This window comes from Schistocerca nitens, chromosome 6 (genome assembly GCF_023898315.1).
Source record: "Schistocerca nitens isolate TAMUIC-IGC-003100 chromosome 6, iqSchNite1.1, whole genome shotgun sequence".
In the NCBI taxonomy this organism is placed as follows: Eukaryota; Metazoa; Arthropoda; class Insecta; order Orthoptera; family Acrididae; genus Schistocerca; species Schistocerca nitens.
This window is the reverse complement of record NC_064619.1, coordinates 465,824,201-465,844,904: the sequence shown is the minus strand read 5'-3', so window position 1 is coordinate 465,844,904 and position 20,704 is coordinate 465,824,201. Positions and strand designations below refer to the sequence as shown.

The following is a 20,704-nucleotide window of genomic DNA, read 5'->3' as shown; positions in this document are numbered from 1 at the left end:
TGAAAGAGAGAAAAATATCGAACGCAGTCAGATGAATAAATACTTTTTTAGGAAGATGATAAACTTCAAATTATGCATTGAAAAAAAGAAGGGATTTATTGACATGTATCTTAACAGATTCAGCGTCAGAATATAAATTTCTGGAATATTTATTACGTCAAGTTAGAGGAGTTATTTCAAGAACAAATATTAATGATAACTTCTGAGCCGGCCGCTACGGTCGCAGGTTCGAATCCTGCCTCGGGGATGGATGTGTGTGATGTCCTCAGATTATGGATGGTGGGCTCCATGTGGATCCCAAGTCGTGCAGCGACCGTAAACCATAAAATGACCAAATATGCAGCAACCATTCGCAAAATCATGTATTTATGTATTCACTTTTGTAAATCGATTTCAACTGATTAACAGCCATCATCGGTGCAGATTGGTTGAAAGCACCGATGACGGCTGTTAATCAGTTGAAATCGATTTGCAAAAGTGAATAAATAAAACATGATTTTGCGACTGGTTGCTGCATATTTGGTAATTTTGTCCTTAGGTTACTTGTGAAATTCAATGTGAGACCATTCGCAGAAAACCAGTCAATGATACTTTCGAGAACTTTGTTCACCATTTCTGTATGTTGGGTTTAAATAGTTCTAAGTCTAGGGGACTGATGACCTCAGATGTTAAATTTCATAGTGCTCAGAGCCATTTGAACCATTTTTTTGATAACTTCTGAACTTCAATTTCTTAAGTATATCTTTTAAAGAAGGTGCGAATGTACTTGATTACATGAATATCTATTCTATTACAGTAAGTCAGATTACTTACGTAGTGTAGTAATCTTATGGAGGCAGTGCGTTTATTAATTATTCACTTAAAAACATACGCTTCTAGTACAGAATTCCTGAGCATATATGATCCCGTGATTTTGAATGCCAATGTACATGTAAAATACGTGTCCCCTCTTATCAATGTCCGCAGCTCGTGGTCGTGCGGTAGCGTTCTCACTTCCCGCGCCCGGGTTCCCGGGTTCGATTCCCGGCGGGGTCAGGGATTTTCTCTGCCTCGTGATGACTGGGTGTTGTGTGATGTCCTTAGGTTAGTTAGGTTTAAGTAGTTCTAGGTTCTAGGGGACTGATGACCATAGATGTTAAGTCCCATAGTGCTAACAAGGGAACCTCCCCATCGCACCCCCCTCAGATTTAGTTATAAATTGACACAGTGGATAGGCCTTGAAAAACTGAACACAGATCAATCGAGAAATCAGGAAGAAGTTGTGTGGAACTATGAAAAAATAAGCAAAATATACAAACTGAGTAGTCCATGTGCAAGATAGGCAACATAAAGGAGAATATTAGCTGATGAGCGCCATGGTCTCGTGGTCTGTACTCGCTTCGGCGGTACATATACTAAAATTGGAACGATACAGAGAAGATTAGCATGGCCCCTGCGCAAGGATGACACGCAAAATCGTGAAGCGCGTGGTTAGAGTGAGCAACTGCGGAACGAAAGGTCCTTGGTTCGAGTCCTTCCTCGAGTGAAAATTTTACTTTCTTTATTTTCGCAAAGTTACGATCTGTCCGTTCATTCATTGACGTCTCTGTTCACTGTAATAAGTTTAGTGTCTGTGTTTTGCGACCGCACCGCAAAACCGTGCGATTAGTAGACGAAAGGACGTTCCTCTCCAATAGGAACCGAAAACATTTGATCGCAAGGTCATAGGTCAACCGATTCCTCCACAGGAAAACACGTCTGATATATTCTTTACGACACTGGTGACGGCATGTGCGTCACATGACAGGAATATGTTGTCGACCCACCTAACTTGCACACTTGGCGAATGGGTAAAAAGATTCTTCTACCTTGCCCGATCTAAGTTTTCTTGTGGATGTGATAATCACTCCAAAAAAGTGATGAAAACATAGGAGTTTGTCACATAAACTGCATCAAATGAATGCAACAGTTTGAGTCGCACAGTTTTCCCTGTGCTCTGTCAAAACATATGTTTTTTACGTTTACAAATGTTTCCGTGCGTAGACCGTCAAATTCTGTATATGTCCAAGCAAATCTGAACATGTCCTGGAATTTTGGAGAGCGAAGTTGATTATGTGTGAGTGCCTGAACTTTGATAATTATCTGAAAATAAAAAATTAAAATTTTCACCCGAGAGAAGATTTGAACCAAGGACCTGTCGTTCCACAGCTGCTCACGCTAACCACGGGACCACGGCGCTCGTAAGCCAACACTCTCCTTGATGTTGCCTACCTTGCGCATGGACTACTCAGTTTGTATATTTTGCTTATTTTTTTCATAGTTCCACACAACTTCCTGTTTTCTCGATTGATCTGTGTTCAGTTTTTCAAGGCCTATCTCTGTGCCAACTTATAAGTAAATCTGAGGGGGGGGTGCGATGGGGAGGTTCCCTTGTAAGAGCCATTTGAACCATTTTCTTATCAAGAGGAGCGTAGTAGTGGATTTGTAACAAACATCTGTAGTTAACCTGCAATGTGGGGAACTAGAGGGTGCTTTCGCAGCCTATCTGTGGCCAAGTGAAGCACGTGTACTTGCGAGTGTGAAGCAAATAGTTCTATTATAACACCATCTCTCTTCTGATGTGGTTCATTGTAACTCGCCACGGACGTAAATTGATGACACATACGTTGTTAACGTCACGCTTTTTACATAGTGAGCAGTTATTGATCACTGCGAAAGTGATTTCCATAAAGACTTCAGACGTCTGTTTCCATAAAGAAGCAGCCGTAATCTGTTCGTTTCACTTTCTTTGTAAGGCAGTTGTTTCCTAAGACGGTTAGCCTCGGATTTCGCCACCGGTCGTGGCGTCCGCGTAGAGGTGTTCAAAAGAGACCACAGACCCGCCGCAATCACCGCTGTTCATGCTAGAGTTGATGTTGGTAATGCTGCTCTTTCTGCAGTTGCTGTTGCCGCTGCCTTAACCAGTACAACGGGGCCGCGGGGCAACGCTTCCTGTATACACTAGCCACCGTTTGTAGAGGTACAGTGATCGTTAACCAAGAAAATGCGGGGCATTTCTGGCGACGCAGATGCTACCTTTTCGCAGTTGTGTTACTGCTGCTTCGCTAACTTCAGGCTGAACAATATCGAACTGTGCTGTGAGTAGGTCAGTGTGAATGTACTGAGAAAGTAGTATAAACCCTGCTTTTCTTGAAGCATGTCTTTGCATTTTCTCACTGTACCCTTACCTACAGTTCATACGATCATTTTTGAAATTTGACATGTTGATAGTCGAAGGAGAATTAGCGTTTGAAAACTGTTGTCACCTAATGGCATCTCAGTTAATGTGTGGTTAACTTATCATTTCCCTTAATAAGTTACTTGTTCCGTTACGAACAGTAAAATTTCGAAGACACTCTGTTATAAATATTACTCCGTTGGGCTAGGGACTGACGTGTGTAGCAGCAGCAGTAACAGAAGAAAGATTAACATTAGCAACAGCTTAGGTGCTGGAGCGTGCATCAAAGGTCTGCGATTTGTACTCTGGTAGGGCTAGAGCTAGAGCTTTCTTCTTCCAACCGCGGTTTTCATCGACCACTTGGCCTAATATGTACCAAACTATTCTCTCGCTTCTCTTCGTGATGTCGCTACGGTCGCAGGTTCGAATCCTGCCTCGGGCATGGATGTTTGTGATGTCCTTAGGTTAGTTAGGTTTAACTAGTTCTAAGTTCTAGGGGACTAAGGACCTCAGCAGTTGAGTCCCATAGTGCTCAGAGCCATTTTTTTCTTCGTGATGTTATTTAGACATGCTTTCTAATTGACACGTTGCGAAACGTGTGTACTCCCACGCTGTTAGTCACCATCAATAATCTTGTGTTCCACCACTTTTGGAAGGTTTCCAATCGTTCATTTCTAACGTCATTTTAATATTTCGCACCCAACGAGAGGATTTTTTCATATTAGCTTCTTGCTTATCTTTTTATTGTCTCATGGTTTATATTTTCGTGTATCTGCATGTAAGATCCTCGTGGCGAAATTTTAACATATAGGCACCCAGCAGTTTTTTCGGTTGCACTGACAGTTACCTTAGTCCTCTTTGTGGTTAGATTTATATTAAGCTCGCCCGGTTGGCCGTGCGGTCTAACGCACGGCTTTCCGGGCGGGAAGGAGCGCCGGTCCCCGGCACGAATCCGCCCGGCGGATTTGTGTCGAGGTCCGGTGAGCCGGCCAGTCTGTGGATGGTTTTTAGGCGGTTTTCCATCTGCCTCGGTAAATGCGAGCTGGTTCCCCTTATTTCGCCTCAGCTACACTATGTCGACGATTGCTGCGCAAACAAGTTCTCCACGTACACGTACACCACCTTTACTGTACCAAGCAGACATAGGGGCCACACTCGTCTCGTGTGAGACGTTCCCTGGGGAGTCCACCGGGGGCCGAACCGCACGATAACCCTGGGTTCGGTGTGGGGCGCCGGAGGGGTGAAGTGGACTGCGGTAGTCGTCGTGGGGTTGTGGACCACTTCGGCCCTGGCGGGTACGGAGCCTCTCCCTCATTTCTAGGTCCCCGGTTAACATAATATAACAAATAGATTTATATTACAACCATCGGGTAACACGAGTTCCGTTTCATTAAGAAACCATGTCAATTCCTTTCCACACTCGGCGACAACTGTTACTTAATCAGCGAACCCTATCGTGCTCCTTCTACTGCCCTTGACAAAGTTCTTCCACTTCGATATGGCACTTAACTTTCCTCATTACCTCTTCATTACACAAATTACACGAAATTTTGGAGACTTCGCATACATCGACTCTTGCACTCGGCTTGTCATACTAGCCTTATCGATGTGCGGCTCAACAACACGATGAGCATGCTTGCTTGCAGAATCGGACCAACTCCTCTCTACTGGCTCTGAGCACTATGGGACATAACTTCTAAGTCATCAGTCCCCTAGAACTTAGAACTACTTAAACCTAACTAACCTAAGGACATCACACAATCCATGCCCGAGGCAGGATTCGAACCTGCGACCGTAGCGGTCGCGCTGTTCCAGACTGTAGCGCCTAGAACCGCTCGGCCACCCTGGCCGGCCCTCTCTACTGGCTTCCCCTATTAAGGAATATCTACACATCAGGATTCGCAGAAATAAGACTCTTTCACAGATTACCACAACATGTAAGAGAATAAGGGAGTACCCATTCACCACGACATACCTGCCTTACGAAGAAATAGGCGTGGTTCGAAACAACCGCACCTACTGTTCGCTGGACAGCTAGCTGCAAGTTAATACCAAAGTAAGAGACCTCTGGAACAAGAACTGCCAACACATCGGAAATCACCAAGAAACGGGAATGGTTCGAGAAATAAAACTGTAGGCCAAATTAAATAGAATCCGCACTGGATGTGGTCAGTGCTCTCTCTCTCTCTCTGTAAATGGGGTATTGTGGAATCTCGGAGTAGTGACTGTGGTGCACTGAAACAATCTATTAGGCATGTAAGAGAGGAGTGCATTCTACGATGCTATAACACCATATGGAATGATTTTATGAGTGCTAATGCCACAGCGGTGTAATGGATTAAAAGCTAGGTATTTATATTTAGTTGATTTATTTTTCTTTTATGCAGCAATGATATTCATTACATATATTATTAATGCACTGCATGTGTGTGCCATACCGGTGATGGGGATGACATACAAATTAAACATAAATGCTGTCAGATGGCAGCCCTGCCTTACACCTTAACAGAGTTTGGCCTCTTAGCTCACTTTGGCCTCTCAGCCAGTGCAGACTAGTGTGGTCTGCGTTGGGCAATGGTACATCCCTGCACTTAGAGCAAACACTTCGAAGCCGAGCAACTCGCTTGTTGCCTAGCGTACGCGCCTTGGTTAACGGAACCATGACACCCTTTCGCATTGCTACTTAAGGCGCCTCCGAGGCCGCAAGGAACAGTAACCAACTGGCCTTAGGAACAACGCGGACGGAGCCAGTTATAGGCTGGTGCATGATCGTAATTTCGCAAGCGAAAGGCAACGAAACAACTGCCATACCGAAAATGGACGGCTATTCGTGTATTTTAACTCCGTGTCTGTACGGCACCTGAGAGAACGGTAGAATTCTCGCGTCAGCTGGATTCACCATTCTGCGCTAGTAAAGGCCCATCACAGAAATTCTGCTCGAAAATCGAGTTTTTCCATTAATTTTTCATGTAGCAGATCAGTAATTGGTTACCTGTCGAGATCCAATGTTACGACAGAAAGGAGGAGATATATTTTTGTATATATATTCGCCAGTTCTGGCTGGTTGTGCCTTATAAAGACTTTTAGTACCGCGTGAGGCGTCAGAATTCGTGCTCAAAGTAAAAATGCGCTTCCAGCTGTCTAGATTAAACTTGCCCGTTGTTTCGTAACTTCTCTCTTTGAGTAATTCATTCGAATAGGCCAGGATCAATACGTTTCGTCATCGTTATGTAAACGAACTAGTGTCAAACTGCTACTTGAATATGGTTATCATGAATTGTTTTTCTCACTAAGCATTTCGGAGGATTATGCTGCCATCGTCTGGCAGATTTATTTGGATTAATAAGACGACGATTTGAGCGTACGAATTTTCCTGCACAACTTTAATCTCCTGCACACCATTCCAAGTCAATATAAAAATCCTTTGCCTATTACAAAATGGTTCAAATGGCTCTGAGCACTATGGGACTCAACTGCTGAGGTCATTAGTCCCCTAGAACTTAGAACTAGTTAAACCTAACTAACCTAAGGACATCACAAACATCCATGCCCGAGGCAGGAATCGAACCTGCGACCGTAGCGGTCTTGTGGTTCCAGACTGCAGCGCCTTTAACCGCACGGCCACTTCGGCCGGCTGCCTATTACATTATGAGCGGTGAGATGTTAAAAGGTTGACCTGAAATCTGTGGCTTCTGAAAACTGTCTCAATTTCATTTATAATTAAATAGTTGCTGATAAAAACAAAACGCGTCTATTTGAAAACTCAGCAAAAGCGCTTAATCCTCTAAAGTGCGTAAATGGTGTGCTTTCCGTATTGCACACGGTCACGCAGTAACTCAGAGCAGAAGTGGTAATTTCTTCTTTGTCTAAATTTTTTGATTTCAAAAATATTTGATCTTCGAGTCGTCTGCAGTCTAAGTCGATCTACCTAATAGATTGAAACCGCAAAAATAACCACAGTGACGGAAAAAACTGGAAACTGAGCTGATTACCTCACCACCACCACCACCACTACTACTACTACTACTACTACTACTACTACTACTACTACACCGAGCGAAATGACACAGTGGTTAGCACACTGGACTCGCATTCGGGAGGACGACGGTTCAATCCCGTCTCCGGCCATCCTGATTTAGGTTTTCCGTGATTTCCCTAAATCGTTTCAGGCAAATGCCGGGATGGTTCCTTTGAAAGGGCACGGCCGATTTCCTTCCCAATCCTTCCCTAACCCGAGCTTGCGCTCCGCCTCTAATGACCTCGTTGTCGACGGGACGTTAAACACTAACCACCACCACTACTACCACCACCACCACCACCACCACTCCTCCTCCTCCTCTTGCTCCAAACCCCACCGCCACCTACCACAGGGATGGTCATATCACATAGCATGTGACCAGAAGACAGGTTGCCCCCAAGAAGTCGTACTTACAGATTTTTTTCCGCGTTGTGCCCCCCCCCCTCCTTTTTTTACGTGTAGTGAATGAAACTGGTCACAGTAATTTGCATTTTCAATTGATACATACTACATTCACGGTTAAGCGTCAGCTACGATGTACGCATTTAATGTGCCAATTATGATACTTACGTGGTATAAACCGGCTGTTTTGTTATGGCTACTACCTGTCTTAGAAGACAATCCAATACGAACTCTTGACACCTTAGCTAGTAAATGCATCCGGCAAACACACGCCAATCATCACCCCACTCCGATCACGGGTTCAGCTCGCGCGAGCAAGCAAACAGGCCAACACTGACTTTCAGGACACAGCAAGAATACAGTTAACTTCATGCAGAAGCGCACACCGACAATGCGTTTGACAGTGTTGCTAGGTAGTTTCTATGATGAGAACTAACGTCATATAACACTGTCAGATGTGGATGAAATAACCGTAAATACTTTCCTCAGTTTTTATGAGTCCTTCGCAAAAGAAACGATACTTTATTGTTTATAGCTTGTTGGAAAAAATAGGTACAGCAATTCGTAATGCACTAAGTGTACACCACACTCTTGCTTTCACACCATGCAGATTTTCAGAACTCAATCAAGTTCAACTAACCGTGACAGATTAAGCAATTACGACGTTCCTAATCGCAATGAATGAGAATCATTGTCAAAATTCAGTGTGTTGCCACATATGAGACGTAGCGGGACGTGTTGGGATCTAACTGAATCTTGCCGTGTCAAAGCAAAAGAGGATTTTTAAAATTTCCTCCAACTGACGTTTTCAAGTGATATCGTCAGAGCACGGAGGTATCGTGTAGGTCTCGAGACCGCTGTTTATGCTGTGAGCTTGTAATTGAACCACAGTGAAGCAGGCAAGGATCTTTCTCGCTAGAAATGGGGAACAAATTTTGTCGGGACGCCAATTTATTATGAACATTTCTTCAGATAACGTAGCAAACTGAACAATATTGTTGCATAATCAGTTGCACTCCCAAGAGTGACGCGCGAAGTTACCAATAATTCTTACGTTCAGAAAGAAACGGAACACCTTGGACGATTAGAGATAGGACGTTCATATTCAAAGGATTTGTACATTAATATATTCTGCACAAATGATTAGCACTTCAGTCACCTCTGTTCAGCATGTGTCCTGTTGTGTGGTGGGCACAGGGTCCACCATGGATCCTGGTAACAGATTATTGATTCAGTCGTGATGGCTTCGCTGCGTTCACCTGGTTTCAAAGTTCATCTTCGGTGTTTGGCGTTGGGTCACAGCACTGCACTCGTCGTTTCACCATATCCCACACATTTTCGATTGGCGAGAAGTCTGGTTATCTGGTAGGCGAGGGCAAAAGGCTGACGTGTGACACCAAGAAGGCATTTGTTCGTGCAGCAACATGTGGTCGTGCATTACCTTGCTGAGAATGGCGTCTGCGGTGTCGTACAGGGTCGCAGGATGTCATTTACTTAGGTCACACTGATCAGTGCCCTGGACACAAGCCAACAGTGAGTGATTTGTGATTGTACCCAATAGCACCCCGCACCATAAGGCCTTGAGTTCCCGTTGTATGCCGGGTGCGAATGCAGTCACTGTGATGCCGCTCTTCTGTCTGCGACGTACCAAAATGTGGCCATAATTTTTAAAAGAAACAGAACCTGGATTCGCCCGAAAACACTATGTTGCTATTCCTGTCCCCAGTGACGCCGTTTCATGCACCATTGCCTTCTAACATGTTTGTGCACATTCTGCAAAGGAACTCGGAGAAATGGACACGACACACATCTAGCCCATGCCGTAAGAAACGGTGACGGACTATCACTCCTGACAGTGCACGATGTGCTGCATTGCTGCGCCAGGGCCGAGAAGGATGTGGATTGTCCTGCAGTGCCATTCGTATGAGGTGTCGATCTTACCTGAGGGCAGGGGGGGGGGGTCTGGGTGGCGCGACCTGACCCATCTCATCGTGTTCTACGGCCTTCTGTGAACCATTCTGCACACACCCCTTGCAGAGCCGAAACACTTCGCCCCACACTAACAGCACTTCCCAGGATGGACGCATGACATGCATTCACGCAACTAATGCGCCCACTTTCGAACTAGCCGATTTGACGGTAGGGTTCTCTCATACGTCTGCGAGGTATCTTGCACGTTTGCTCAAGTCACACTGATCCATTACCTTCGATTTATAGCGACGACGAGAGCTGCAGACACATTTAATCGGTAGGTGGTGTTGCGCCGCAATATCGATGTTGACCTTGATCCCGCGGGTCGACGTGGTTGAAATGCTAATCATTTCTGCAGGACATACCAATCTACATAATCTATGAATATGAACATCCTATCTCTAGTCTTACAAGGTGTCCTATTTTTTTCTGAGCATGAGTTCAGAATCCTCTCCAACCGATGAAAAAATGAAAATGTTATTAACATGTAAAAAGCGAATGTACGATTTCCTAAACTCAATAATAATTAGCATTGCAAATTCCCGGTCTTTGAAGCGCATATCTGACTTAGCAACTCGACTATATTTCCTCCCTATTAGCAGTTGAAGTGTTTGGCGCAAACCACTTCGTTACTAGATAATTGGGAAAGAAACTAGTGACACGAAACGATTCGAATCTGTCTGGCAATATAGTTATGTGTACTTAAAACTAACGACAAAATGTTTTGCTTTCTTAATGATAACACAGTACTGAGAGGTATCGCGTTTCACACACGAAATGTCAATTTAGAAATAACTAATAATCCAAAATTAGTGTGGGTGCGTAGGCTAGAGAATAATCTCTCGATCGTTCATTATAGCGGCCAGTCAGAAGACAAATCGATTCAGTTGACGCAATTTCCCACGACTGCTGCTGTAACATAGCCCGATTAAAATTGACAGTCTGTCACTTGCCGCTACGTTGTTGCTACACTGGATGCCGGCCACCGCTCAATTACAGGCGATACACTAACACGGCGGGTCACTTACAAAATAATGCTATTAATGTGTAATGCGGAGCAATGTTTGAAGCGGCCGCCGCGAGGTATGATGTTAATGCGAGATACTCTGTCGACAGCTGACTTTAAATGACCAATTACTGAAGTGCATCAGACGACGCCTTTTGTGGCCCTTATAAAGATCTGTCTGAACGAAACACGTGCAAAGGTGAAGATGGGAAATCGCGTAACTGAGGAATTTGAAATTGTGACGGGACTCAGGCAAGGAGATGGGTTTTCCCCTATGCTGTTCAACTTTGCTCTCGAGAAGATCGTACACGAGACCTTGCAAGGCATTGAAATCGAAGGAAAGAGACTGGCATACTTAACCTATGCAGACGACATCTGTTTACTCTCGAGGTCGGAAGAGGAGTTGAAGCAAATGACGAAAGCACTAAAGGAGGCTGCCAGCAAATTTGGGCTAAACATAAACCAAGCCATTCACTATTTCATCCCTCAAAGTTACCCATTCTTCTTCTACTGTATTTCTTTTCCCCATTCTTGTCAATTGTTCCCTTATGCTCTCCCTGAAACTCTGTACAACCTCTGGTTCTTTCAGTTTATCCAGGTCCCATCTCCTTAAATTCCCAACTTTTTGCAGTTTCTTCAGTTTGTCTGCAGTTCATAACCAATAGATTGTGTTCAGAATCGACATCTGCCCCAGGAAATGTCTTACAATTTAAAACCTGGTTCCTAAATCTCTGTCTTACCATTATATAATCTATCTGATACCTTTTAGTATCTCCAGGATTCTTCCAGGTATACAACCTTCTTTTATGATTCTTGAACCAAGTGTTAGCTATGATTAAGTTATGCTCTGTGCAAAATTCTACAAGGCGGCTTCCTCTCTCATTCCTTCCCCCCAATCCATATTCACCTACTATGTTTCCTTCTCTCCCTTTTCCTACTGTCGAATTCCAGTCACCCATGACTATTAAATTTTCGTCTCCCTTCACTACCTGAATAATTTCTTTTATCTCGTCATACATTTCATCTATTTCTTCATCATATGCAGAGCTAGTTGGCATATAAACTTGTACTACTGTAGTAGGCATGGGCTTTGTGTCTATCTTGGCCACAATAATGCGTTCACTATGCTGTTTGTAGTAGCTAACCCGCACTCCTATTTTTTTATTCATTATTAAACCTACTCCTGCATTACCCCTATTTGATTTTGTATTTATAACCCTGTATTCACCTGACCAAAAGTCTTGTTCCTCCTGCCACCGAACTTCACTAATTACCACTATATCTAACTTTAACCTATCCATTTCCCTTTTTAAATTTTCTAACCTACCTGTCCGATTAAGGGATCTGACATTCCACGCTCCGATCCGTAGACCGCCAGTTTTCTTTCTCCTGATAACGACGTCCTCTTGAGTGGTCTCCGCCCGGAGATCCGAATGGGAGACTATTTTACCTCCGGAATATTTTACCCAAGAGGACGCCATCATCATTTAATCATACAGTAAAGCTGCATTATCAAATCTGAAACACCTCACAAGGAACAAAAATCAGTCCAGTGACATATTAAAAAATAAGAGATGGGGCCCCTCCACGCCCGCACCAACGTGGTGACCAAACCAAAAGTTCTACTGTCACCTCCGTAAACACGTTAGTTATCTAGTAAGTGGATCACAGGATGCTGGGCTGTGATGTTGTCCGTGCGTCTGGGTAAGGCTACGCATTAACACGGTCCATCAGGTGATAGATAGTGGACGAAACGCGAGTGAGGGTTGCGATTTGAAGAGCAGAGGGAAAAAAGTGCCATGGCTCGTGCCGTGGGAAAAAAACCTCTGCGACAGTGGGATGGGTAGTAAGAGCAGTAGTGAGAAATATTTCTACTCCTAAGCCCTGTGAAGAAAACAGATCTTGTAAATTCATTTTAGCTGCTCTTTAAGAACCAGATGCTCTTTAAGAACCAGAATCGTGTAAGTAGTCCAATAAAAGATCGTATATCTACTACATCTATTTTAGTTCTTGTAGAAGGCCTCAATGCGACCAGTATAAAGGTTGGTGCACTCTACTATTGAGCGAATTATTTGCTCATTTATGAACACATCAAAGCATTCTACAGCAGTCTTGCAGTTTTTAGCAATTAGTTTGGTACCAAGAAGCTGAGTTACTATATTTTGCTTCCTTGTTCTGATATCATTAGGCTTAGGTATAGTCATCCATTTAGTTACTTTATCGTTACCAAGCATAAACCTCTCCGGTGTTGTTGGAAAGGAGGAAGCCGTATCTTCACTAGCATCGTCATCAGATTGATCACTTGCAGTTGCATGATCGCTTTCTTCGCACTGTTCTTCTTCATTGCCATCCGAATCTTCAAACTCTGGAATCTCACAGTGTACAGTGTAAAGACTTTCTCCAACAGCCTTCTAAGACGTTTCTGCTCCTCCTCATATGACATGATGTACACTGCTCAACACAGAAAGTCGCACTACTAGGTAGGTAGGGTGTTATCAGCACCCCAGCGTTTAAAACTCCTTGTGTACGGCGTTGCGTACTTCTAAAAACACGAACAGTGGTTTCGCAACAGTGTGCCTCCCTTTGAACAGAGGTAAAAAGGCGTTCAACAGTGTGACCAATATGCTTCACCAAATACCAGTAAACTTTTACACCTGGGGTGCTGTGAACACCCCACATCCCCAGTTAACGCTTACAAAAGTTCGCATTGTTGCACTGTGCTTGTAAAAAGACCTCAACAGTGGTAGTCAAAAATGGTTCAAATGGCACTGAGCACTATGGGATTTAACTGTTGTGGTCATCAGTCCCCTAGAACTTAGAACTACTGAAACCTAACTAACCTAAGGACATCACAAACACCCATGCCCGAGGCAGGATTCGAACCTGCGACGGCAGAGGTCGCGCTGTTCCAGACTGTAGCGCCTAGAACCACTCGGCCACTCCGGCCGGCAACAGTGGTAGTCAATGTGGAAGGAAAGACGTATGCCGTACTCAATGCTTCGTCGTCGGCTTACCTGTGCCTCCTGGTGATTTCTGTGCCGGTAGTTATTTTTAGCGTAGCTTCAGGGCTTCGGACCAATTCTCAGTCTGAAGTGCTCCATAAATTGTGTACTGGATGGTGTTTACACTCTTGGCCAATCATATCTGGATCTACGATGCCTTTTTTATTTTGATCTTGAGAATGCAAGATGCGAATAGACACCTGTGGCACTAATGGGCCGGGAAGCTCGGGACACAGACATTTACATTGTATGTATGCTTGGGCGTCTTATCACCCTATTATGCGATTGTGTTGATTTTGTAGGCAGGAATGAAAAGTTTTGTTTGTGTTTGGTTTTGATGAGAAGAAATTTTCATGCATTGAGAAAGTTTTCGTCTTGATAATGGGATATCATACAGCGTTCAGCAAAACCCACGTGTAGATGGAATGAAAAAATGTAGACTCGCTTGATCAATCGTATTGTTCTATTCGGCGAAGAAAGCTGAGAGGAAAATAGTGAGTCTCGAAAAATATGTATTGCGTTGTTAACAAAGTATAGTAAACAAGGATGGTGGCTAATGCAAAAATGAGACCGTGATGGAGAAAGACTAGAATTGACACTGCAAACTCAAAGCGGCGTATTCTCGGCGCACCTACAGATACGAGAAGTAAAACTTCATTCAGCTAGTAAGTGAAGGAAAATACATAGAGAAGTTTCATGGCAGCAGAATTTCCATGCGTGTCTCGTGTACCAGATAGTGCCACATTTATTAGAACAGCTGAGAAGAGATCAAACACTTAGACGGTTTCCAACCTCCTGTAAGGAGTAGCTAGCTTACCGAGCGAATATGCACCAAGGATGTTAACCCAAGTGTCCCCCACTTGGGAACTACGCTGTCTTGATACTTTCTGCCATATTAAACCTGTCGTGGACCGAGACTTGGCCCTGGACCTATCCACTGTGCCGTGCTATTAAAACTCAACCACCGTTTTGATCAGCCAGGAAATCTCATTAAACTGTATTTTTGAGAACGAAATTCTGGTTCAGAGCAACTTCCTTCAATATTATGGTCTTCAGTAAAGGACATATTCAGAGTAAGATTGAAAATTAATTACAGAAAGTCTGAAATTGTAATTAATACAACAAAACAGGAAATCGAGTAAGCAGTAACGTCAGAATTCATATACTTCTGGAAACTGAAAGTGAGAGTGTGGCTGGATACTACAAGAAACGAAAAGGAAATAATGGTTTGGGGTTCGTTTAAAAAAAATATTTTCCATTTAGTAGTAAATTCCTCGTGCGATTGGAAGGAAGTCTGTAGTTAGTGTTTACTGTCGGTTGTAACCCTGAAACAAGCGTGTTGACAAAGGAAAAGGACCAGGAGAACATTTGAGCAAACGAAAGTGTGATGTACATATGTAGAAAAACAAATGATTATAATTTCAGAAAAGAGCTTCACAAATTGAGCGCGTCAGTAATGCGTTGGTCGAAAAAAAAATTGTTCAAATGGCTCTGAGCACTATGGGACTTAACTTCTAAGGTCATCAGGCCCCTAGAACTTAGAACTACTTAAACCTAACTAACCGAAAGACATCACACACATCCATGCCCGAGGCAAGATTCGAACCTGCGACCGTAGTGGTCGCGCGGTTCCAGACTAGCGCCTAGAACGGCTCGGCCACCCCGGCCGGCGCGTTGGTCGACCTCTTGCCTTTATACAAACAGTTTTTCGGCATGGTAGGCTATAGATTCATACAGTTGTTGGATGCACTCCTGAGAGGTATCGTGCCGAATTCTCTACAGCTGGCGCTTGGATCAGCAAAATCCCTAGCTGTTTGGAGGACCCCACCCGTAATAGTCCAAAAGTTCTCAATTTGGGGGAGATGAGCGGGGACTTCGCTGGCCGAGGTAGGGTTTGGCAATTGGAGACAAGTATAGAAACTCTCGCAGTTTGCGGCCGGCATTATCTTGCCGAAATGTAAGCCCAGAATGGCTTTTCATAAAGGGCAACAAAAGGGCGTAGAATATCGTGGATGTTACGCTGGGCTGTAAGGGTGCCGCGAATGACAACCAAGGGGATCCTGCTCTGAAAAGAAATGATACCCCATACCATCACGTCTGTATGTCGGACCGTACGGCGGGCGAGTTAGGTTGGTATCCCATCACTATCTGGGGCGTCTCCAGACACGTCTTCGGTCTGGAATTTCATTGATTGGAGTAGAATTGTCTTCAGTGTTGAGTCCGTTGTCGTATTGACCCCGCTGACCAGCGAAGAAGTGTCTACAGGCGCTCCAGCCAGCGGTGTGATACCAACCTCTCATCCACCAAACGCTCGACAACCAGGTGCCATCTGTTTTCATAGCAAGACACCTTAGGTTGCCTTCCACGTCACCCATACAGCACAGACGTATGTCGACGATATTTCTACGCCTCGTTTTGGTACCGTTCATGGCAAACCATTCTGGACTTACACTTCAGCTAGATGATACTCGCCTGCACATGGCGAGATTTTCTACTGCTTGTCTTCGTGCTTATCGAACACTACCTTGGCTAGCAAGGTCTCCGGATCTCTCCCCACATGAGAAGTCTCCCACGTTCCCACCTCAACACGGCCCCCCTCCCCTTGGTTAGTTCCTTGGCCCCGGATTCGGATGGATCTCCGCCGATGTCCGAAACATTCCGTTCACCCGATGGTGTTCTGTTGTTTTTTCCGCCGAATTTTATGGGAATTTCGGGATGCTGTTGTTCTTTTACACCGATGGCTCTAAATCTGCTGATCGTATGGGATATTCCTGCACGCCCTCTGTTGACATGGAAAATCTCCTGCCAACTGCATGTGGGGTGTTTACTGCGGAATTGATGGCAATTTCCCAGGCCCTTACCTTTATTACACAGTCCAAATTCAACCGCGTTTTGTTATGTACGGACTCAATAAGTGGCCTTCGGGCTATTGATCGGTGTTTTTCCCGCCATCCCTTGGTCTCGGGCCGGCTGCGGTGGCCGAGCGGTTCTAGGCGCTTTAGTCCGAAACCGCGCGACTGCTACGGTCGCAGGTTCGAATCCTGCCTTGGGCACGGATGTGTGTGATGCCCTTAGGTTAGTTAGGTTTAAGTAGTTCTAAGTTCTAGGGGACTGATGACCTCAGATGTTAAGTCCCATAGTGCTCAGAGCCATTTGAACCATTTGAACCTTGGTCTAAGGCGCTGCAGTCACGGACTGTGCGGCTGGTCCCGGCGGAGGTTCGAGTCCTCCCTTGGGCATGGGTGTGTGTGTGTTTGTCCTTAGGATAATTTAGGTTAAGTAGTGTGTAAGCTTAAGAAATGACGACCTTAGCAGTTAAGTCTCATAAGATTTCACACACATTTGAACATTTTTTTGAACCTTTGTCTCGGCCATCCATGACCGTCTCGCTGATCTTCATCATGCTGCTTGTTTCGTTGACTTCCTTTGGGTCCCTGGGTATGTGGGTATCCCAGGTAATAAACTTGCTGTTCGTTTGGCTGGGGGAGCAGTCACGTACCCCCCCCCCCCCACCCTCTCCCCCCCCCCCTCTCTGTAACCCCTCCTGCGGCGGATTTACGGTTTCATATCGAATAATGGGCCAACTCTTGGGAGGATACCTCCATGTCTAATAAACTTCGTGCGATTAAGGTGACACCAGACCCGTGGCGTTCTACCTTCCGCCTCTCTCGAAAGGACTCGACCACCCTGTGTCGTCTCCGCATCGGCCGTACCAGGTTGACCCATGGTTTTCTTTTGCGTAATGAGCCACCCCCACTTTGTGGTTGTGGAGCCTTCCAGTCAGTAGCCCACATTTTGATGGAATGCCCCCTTCTTTTGGCTCTGCGTACTAAGTACAGACATCCCCGCACTTAAATATTGGCGGACGATTCCCGGATGGTTCAACTGGTTCTCAGTTTCCTCTCTGAAAGTGGTTTTTATTTTCAGTTCTAAGGGTTTTAATCTCCCTCTGGCGTAGGGGCAGGGCGGTGAGTGTTGGGGTGTGTCCCACTGTAAGCTGTGTTTGGAGATTCCTGACTCCCCTCCCTGGCCAAGATCCTCTTTTCTTCTCCTTTTACAATACGCACTTTTACATTCTAGCGTCTGAACGCTTTTGAATAGCAGTTGGTCTTGCCTATACTGTATCACAGGTCGGATATTTCCTGCCTCTAGCATAGCCTTGGGGTTGGCTTCTTGCTGACTTCCCTCCTTTTGTTTCCACCATTGACAACACGACTGCACTTCTACGTTTTTTAGCCTTTTATCGTTATGACTCTTCTGAGATATAAATCCGTCCGATTGGACCACCTTTGAAACAAGGGACTGATGGCCTTGCTGTTTGGTCGCTTCAACCCCAATCAACCAACCAACCAACTAACCAACCCACATGAGAACGTTTGGAGTGTTACAGGCAGGGCCCTCCAACCGACCCGAGATTTTTGACAATCTAATGCATTGGTTGGACAGAATTTGGCACGATATCGCTAAGGAAGACATCCAACAACGCTATCAATCAATGCCAAGCTGAATGACTGCTTGCATAAGGGCCAGGAGTGGACTAACGCGTTGTTGACTCACTCAATTTATGAAGCTCTTCCTCTTGAATAAACGATCCAATTTTTCTTAAATTGGAATCATTTGTTCGTATATGTACATAACGTGTACAGATTTCCGTCCCATTCGCATAATTCTTTCGCGGTGCATCGCCTTTTTGCCTTAGTTTGCTTTTCCGTGGCATTAGAAAGAGCATTCTACGAATAATTGAACAGTGTAGTGTCTGTGAAACTTTAAAACAGCGTCGCAGACCACAGTCCAGTGGTCAGAAGACGACGTCGCAGAAACGTCTGCCACGGTGTACCAGATGTAACAAACATGTACCTCAGGTACGGCAAGTGTGTTAACTTATGTCCCCGAAGTCCAGTCCCCAGTCTATCAGAGCTGTGTTGTAGTGATTAGACGTCTCGTGGAGGTATTTAGACATTCGGAATTTATAAGCTAGTCGAAAAAATAGTTTTCATTTATGGCGAATGTTACCAAACTCTTAGAGCAGCGCCGGCCGGGGTGGCCGAGCGGTTCTAGGCGCTACAGTTTGGAGCCGCGCGACCGCTATTGTCGCAGGTTCGAATCCTGCCTCGGGCATGGATGTGTGTGATGTCCTTAGTTAGGTTTAAATAGTTCTAAGTTCTAGGGGACTGATGACCTCAGTAGTTAAGTCCCATAGTGATCAGAGCCATTTGAACCAAGATATGGGGTGGGAAATATCCATACCTGTGAAACAGGAGCTCAAACTTATATGTGGTAGTTTCACTGGTAAGTTTCAAAAAATCTACCGGAAATTACCAACTAAAACTTCTGTTAGTAAACATATGCCCTCAGACGAAAGACATTTCCAAAGGACTGGGGTTCACAACCAACTTCAGACGTGCAAATAAATCCACATTTGCAACTGCTCAGGATCAGTAAGTTTCAAGACTTGCATGAAATGCTTTTTGAATCACAGGCAAACTAACCTATCAGTTTAATCTGTAATACCGGTTTCACCCATGTGTTCACTTCGCATAGTGTTATCCAGACTACCATCAGGTATTGTAGTAGATTTTGAAACTGTGGAAATAGTAGCCTCATCGTCTGCACCAGCGTCTCCTCCACATTTTGAATCTTCAGCGTGCTCTTCTGCAACGTCTTCCTAGCATTTCATTACACAATCAGCCAGAACTTCGTCTGTCAGGGAACTGTGCCAACTCCATGACATCATTCTTATGTTGTTGTTGTTGTGGTCTTCAGTCCTGAGACTGGTTTGATGCAGCTCTCCATGCTACTCTATCCTGTGCAAGCTTCTTCATCTCCCAGTACCTACTGCAACCTACATCCTTCTGAATCTGCTTAGTGTATTCATCTCTTGGTCTCCCCCTACGATTTTTACCCTCCACGCTGCCCTCCAATACTAAATTGGTGATACCTTGATGCCTCAGAACATGTCCTACCAACCGATCCCTTCTTCTGGTCAAGTTGTGCCACAAACTCCTCTTCTCCCCAATCCTATTCAGTACCTCCTCATTAGTTATGTGATCTACCCATCTAATCTTCAGCATTCTTTTGTAGCACCACATTTCGAAAGCTTCTATTCTCTTCTTGTCCAAACTATTTACCGTCCATGTTTCACTTCCATACATAGCTACACTCCATACAAATACTTTCAGAAATGACTTCCTGACACTTAAATCTATACTCGATGTTAACAAATTTCTCTTCTTCAGAAACGCTTTCCTTGCCATTGCCAGTCTACATTTTATATCCTCTCTACTTCGACCATCATCAGTTATTTTGCTCCCCAAATAGCAAAACTCCTTTACTACTTTAAGTGTCTCATTTCCTAATCTAATACCCTCAACATCACCCGACTTAATTCGACTACATTCCATTATCCTCGTTTTGCTTTTGTTGATGTTCATCTTATATCCTCCCTTCAAGACACCATCCATTCCGTTCAACTGCTCTTCCAAGTCCTTTGCTGTCTCTGACAGAATTACAATGTCATCGGCGAACCTCAAAGTTTTTATTTCTTCTCCATGGATTTTAATACCTACTCCGAATTTTTCTTTTGTTTCCTTTACTGCTTGCTCAATATACAGATTGAATAACATCGGGGAGAGGCTACAACCCTGTCTTACTCCCTTCCCAACCACTGCTTCCCTTTCATGTCCCTCGACTCTTATAACTGCCATCTGGTTTCTGTACAAATTGTAAATAGCCTTTCGCTCCCTGTATTTTACCCCTGCCACCCTCAGAATTTGAAAGAGAGTATTCCAGTTAACATTGTCAAAAACTTTCTCTAAGTCTACAAATGCTAGAAACGTAGGTTTGCCTTTCCTTAATCTTTCTTCTAAGATAAGTCGTAACGTCAGTATTGCCTCACGTGTTCCAGTATTTCTACGGAATCCAAACTGATCTTCCCCGAGGTCGGCTTCTACTAGTTTTTCCATTCGTCTGTAAAGAATTCGTGTTAGTATTTTGCAGCTGTGGCTTATTAAACTGATTGTTCGGTAATTCTCACATCTGTCAGCACCTGCTTTCTTTGGGATTGGAATTATTATATTCTTCTTGAAGTCTGAGGGTATTTCGCCTGTTTC

General features: G+C 44.4%; 1 non-coding gene across 1 annotated transcript; it reads left to right on the top strand.

The window, feature by feature from the left end:
* Positions 1–1,370: 1,370 nt before the first annotated feature.
* LOC126191738 (U6 spliceosomal RNA) lies at positions 1,371–1,477 on the top strand. Its single transcript, XR_007538457.1, has one exon. It is a non-coding gene; the product is annotated as a U6 spliceosomal RNA (small nuclear RNA).
* Positions 1,478–20,704: the final 19,227 nt, after the last annotated feature.